The following is a 5,060-nucleotide window of genomic DNA, read 5'->3' on the forward strand; positions in this document are numbered from 1 at the left end:
GAATCTTTTTGCCTCAAGATTAACAAACCAATTAGAAAGGTATGTCAGTTGGAGAATGGATCCGGGGGCAATGGCAGTGGACGCATTTCTGCAGAAGGGGAAATGGATGAAGGGGTAAGCATTTCCCCCGTTTTCTATGATTCAGAGGGTTCTGGTGCAGGTGAGGAGACAGCAATGTCAAATTGCTTTGGTTGCTCTATTTTGGAAGACTCAACCATGGTTTCCATCGGTTATGGAGTTAACAGTGGAGGTACCGTTTTTGGTGGTAAATTTCGAGGTTCTTTTAAAAAACGGAGAGGGGAGAGAACATCCGATGGTGAAATTGGGTTTTCTCAACTTTCTAGTATGGAAGATATCAGGTGTTTAGAGGCAGTCAGAGAGATTTCGTGCTCGGCTACAGAATTACTCAATGGATCTTGGGTTCCAGGAACTAGAAAGAGGTACTGGGGTGCTTGGAATAGTTGGTGCGTGGAAAGGGGTTTGGATCCCTTGGAAGCTGATGATGTTCAGGTAGAGAATTCTTTTGCTGAATTATTTGGAAATGGATTGTGCTATACAACAGTGAATTGTTATAGATCAGCGATTTCTGCGGGCCATTCACTTAAACATGGTGTATTGAGTGGGAAAAGTCCTTCAGTATGTAGTGTGATGAAGTGTATTCGACTAAGGAGACCACCAAATTCGAAATATAGTTCATTATGGAATGTTGATTTGATTTTGAAGATGTTTGCAGGGTGGCCAAGTAATACATATTTAGGTGTGAGACAATTGTCATGGAAGCTAGCTTCTTTGTTGTGTCTTTTATCATTTAGGAGAGTTTCTGATCTGAAAACAATGGAGCTATCTCATAGGTTTTATCAACCAAATGGAGTTGTCTTTGAATTATGTAAGAGAACCAAGACCATGTCTGGTTCTGTATTTTATCCAATGATTGATGATCATCCTAAGTTGTGTGTAGTACGTTGTCTTAAAAAGTACAAGAATAGATTACTGGAGAAACGAGCGGACAGAGTTGAACAAGTGTTGATTTCGTACGTAAAACCTTATAAAGCGGTTTTTAATGTAACAATTGCAAGATGGGCAAATAATCCAATGAAAGAAGCAGGTGTAGATGTTTAAAAGTTCACAGCTCATTCAGCGAGAGGAGCAATGGCGAGTAAAGCGTGTATGCTTGGTTGAATATTGGAAAACATTATAAAAGTGGCATATTTGTCTTCAGCTAAAACTTTCAGAAGGTTTTATTTTAAATCAATGGATCATGTATCAAGATGTGTTTTACAGAAGCTTTGAACATGCATAATGGTAACCTTCTGTCTTGACATAAAATTGTAATTATAAAAGGTTTACTCTATAAAGAATCAAGATTTTATTAAAGACTAGGGGGCATATGTATGTAAGGAAAAATTAGTCGCAAACGCTGCGAATCGCAAAAAACAGCGTTTGCGACTGATTTTTCGCAATTTCATATGTATGACACACTTCCACACAGAAAAATAAGAAATCGCTAAATTAGCGATTTCTTAGGCTGCGAAACAAGAAAGCTGCGATTTTCCTTGTGAATACTTAATTTGCGATTTCTTAGCTCAGCGAAAATCGCTAAAAAGAAATCGCAAACTAAGAAATCGCAAACACATGTATGAAAATGTCGCAAATAGCTAATTTACGAAATTCGCTATTTAAGAAATCGCTATTAACACCAATTGCTTGCAGGTGGTAAACTGGTGCAAGGTACTTAAACCACCCCACAATGCAACAGACCCACCCACAATGGCAGCAATGTTCGTGATAGCCAGGAGGCTGCGTATTCGGGCCCTTGCTCAGAGGAGAATGAGACCGGAACTTATATTCAGGCTGCGCATCACTCTGTTCCAGCACACTGAGGAGGACATCTATGACAAGTACAGACTGCACCCACAGACCATAATGGACCTGATTGAGGAGCTGAAACCCTACTTGGAGCACCCTACACGCAGGACACAAACAATTCCAACTCATGTGCAGGTCCTGTGCTCCCTGCACCTCCTGGCGTCAGGGAGTTTTCAACGGGTAATAGCGGAGGTTAGTGGGGTGTCACAGAGTGCACTTTCGCGTTTCTTCCATGTCTTCCTAGACGCAATGCTACAGAGGCTCTCACATCACATTTACTTCCCCACCACCCAACAGGCATTACAGCAAACAAAACTGGACTTCTACCAGATTGCACGTTTCCCCCACATCATTGGCTGCATCGACGGGACCCATGTGGCCATCACACCCCCAGCAGCAACTGAATATGTCTACAGGAATCGGAAATGCTACCATTCCCTCAATATATGATATATAGATGGTGTGCAACGCAAAGTATCTCATCACAGACATCGTACCCAAATACCCCGGCAGTACACATGACTCATTCATCTTCAGACACAGTGGAATACACAGACGTCTGAGTGCTGGAGAGTTTGGGGAGGGGTACCTGCTAGGTAAATACATGGCACACATCAATACATCCACTACATCACTTGAGGGGGGGGACATTGACTTACCTATTGTGTTTTTTTCCATGCAGGTGACAGTGCCTATGCAGTGCGCGACTTCATCCTGACCCCATATCTGGATCCTGCAAATGCTAGTGAGAGGAGCTACAACAGGGCACACAGATCTACACACTGCGTCATTGAGCGTACCTTTGGAATCCTGAAGAGCCGCTTCAGGTGCCTGCATAAGAGTGGAGGCGCACTGCAATACAGCCCTGAGACCTGCTGTAAAATCGTGGCAAGCTGTGCAATGCTACATAACATGGCAATGAGGAAAGGCACCACAATTGATGTGACCGATGCAGACACATCGGATGACGAGCGCCCTGCTCCCCCTGCCAGACCTGCAGCAGGAGTTGGGGCAGCTGCTGGATGCCAGAGACGGACAGAGATCACACAAAACTACTTCTAGGTGAGTAATGATGAAATGAGACAACAAAGCTTGATGATGTGTGAAGTGTTTATTCACACTTCACATTAAAGAAATAGTAGCTGTCCCCAGCACATGTTGTGCACACAGTGCAGGTAAGGCACAAGTAACTGTGCAAACAGCATTGTAGGGTTAATTCACCCGTGTTGCAGTGAGTGTCACCGCACATGTTCACCTCCTACGTTGCCGTCCAGACTGAGTGCCCCCCATGGTGTTCCCTTGTCCTGCGCCCTGTCTGCCACTGCGTCGTCTTTCCCCTGGCAGGGTGGGAGTGACGCTGCTCCGACTTGAGGTGTCCTCACTGTCGGCAGAGGCCATGAGTGCGCAGCCACCAGCATTGGCCGTCTGCATCTGCTCCACAGCAGTGGTTACCTGCGCAAGTCCTCGGGCTATGTCCTTGCAGCAGTGAGCCATCTCGACCTGCATTGTTACGCTTCTGCGTGTGAGGGTGCTGGTGGTGATGCATAGGCGGTTCACGGCCTTCGTGTAATTTTGGAGGCGTGCATTGGCACGTCGGCCAGCCCTGTCATTGGCGGCTTGGGTCTGCCTCAAATTGTCGCAGACCTCATGGATCGCCCCTGCCATGGCCACAAAGCCCTCCCCCATGTTCTTCTCGTCCTTGTGCATGCGGCATAGCTGCCGATTAATTGACCGCAGTGCTTTGCTTTGCAGGTGCTGTTCCTGCAGCATGCTCTGTTCCAGGCCTGAGAACACGTATCCATCAGCTTCAGTCGCAGTGCTTCTCCTGGGCCTTGATCTGCATGTCTTCTGTGGTCTACTCCTTTGCGTTTGTGTGTCATGCATGGGCATGTGTGACACACCCTGACTCCCCTCTCTCCTGTCGGTGTCATCCCCTGTGGCAGGTAAATCGTCCTCAAATGGAGGCAGTGGGGGCACATGTGCGCGCTTCCTGCGCTGGATTGGCAGGTGCTCACTGTCATCGCTGGAGTCCGCAGGGTGTGCAGGCTCCTCTCCCTCTGCGCTGTCTTCTTGTGTCCTGCCATGTGCTGTGGATGTAAAGGGGACTACATGAGTTTGTGTTTTTGTCTGCATGTGGCAATCAATAAAGTTACTACAGTTTTTTTGGCTAACCTCTGACACTGTATCATTCACTTATCCCCAACCCACATGTTGCATTTAATTTCCTGAGTCTCATGGACACACAGTCAGACACAGTACTACGAGTCCCATGATGCATTGCTGGGTGTGCTGTAAGACCTGGGCTGGATTGACATTTTGGGAGTTTACTATGCGCATTTGGGGAAGTGTGCATGGGATGGGGAGGAGTGCAGACTGATTTTGCATGCATCTTACCTTGACTGCTGGATGCAGGGTCGGAGCTGTCTATGTCAGCCACACTACCAACGCTCTCAGGCAGGAGAGTAGACTCCACAAGCTCCTCATGGGGGGTTGGCTGCTTTGCAGTGGATGGTCCTCCTCCAGTCTGATTAGCGTCCTGCAGTCTGGCTGCCACCCTCTCCTTGGACCTCTGGCGCATGTCGTACCACTGCTTGTGCAGCTCTTCGATGGTACGTGTTGTGACTCCCACTGCATTCACCTTCTCCTGTATTTCTAGCCAGATTTTCCTCTTCCTCGCCTCTGGGACACGCAGTGCCTTCTTGCCGAAGAGGAGCTCATGGCTGCAGACCAGCTCCTCAATGAGGACCTCCTGCTCCTTTTCAGAGAACTTATGTTTTCTCTTCCTTTTCTCTGCATCCTTGCCCTGCTGTTGTTTGGTGGAATCCATTGCTGGTTGCACTCTCCTTGGATGCCTCCTCACACTCCCCAAGCAGCCTCTGGGTGTGGCTCAGGTGAGCAGGTGCAGGAAATCACTCCAGTTTCCTGTTTGTGATGTCATCAGGCTGCACCTGGCTTGCAGATTCCCGTTTTTGCGATTTCTTAATTAGCGAATTTCGCTATTAAGAAATCGCTTTACGGGTGTCTGAGAATATTTTGCGATTTTTAAGAACTGGCTATCGATTTGCGATTTATTTTTTACATCCCGCTTAGCGAATCTCATTTTGCGAATCGCAAAATATCGCAAATTAGGATTCGCTAAACGGGAGTTTGATACATATGCCCCTAGGAGGCTAGCTTTATCCCTCCTCCCCCAA

At 47.1% G+C, this 5,060-nt stretch overlaps 1 long non-coding RNA gene across 1 annotated transcript; it reads left to right on the plus strand.

Annotated features, from left to right (window-relative positions):
• The first annotated feature begins 2,744 nt into the window (after positions 1 to 2,744).
• On the plus strand, positions 2,745 to 4,731 carry LOC146808476 (uncharacterized). The gene is made up of 3 exons (XR_014967570.1): positions 2,745 to 2,928; positions 3,619 to 3,809; positions 4,523 to 4,731. It is a non-coding gene; the product is annotated as an uncharacterized LOC146808476 (long non-coding RNA).
• Positions 4,732 to 5,060: the final 329 nt, after the last annotated feature.

This window comes from Triturus cristatus, chromosome 8 (assembly GCF_964204655.1).
Source record: "Triturus cristatus chromosome 8, aTriCri1.1, whole genome shotgun sequence".
NCBI classification, from domain to species: domain Eukaryota; kingdom Metazoa; phylum Chordata; class Amphibia; order Caudata; family Salamandridae; genus Triturus; species Triturus cristatus.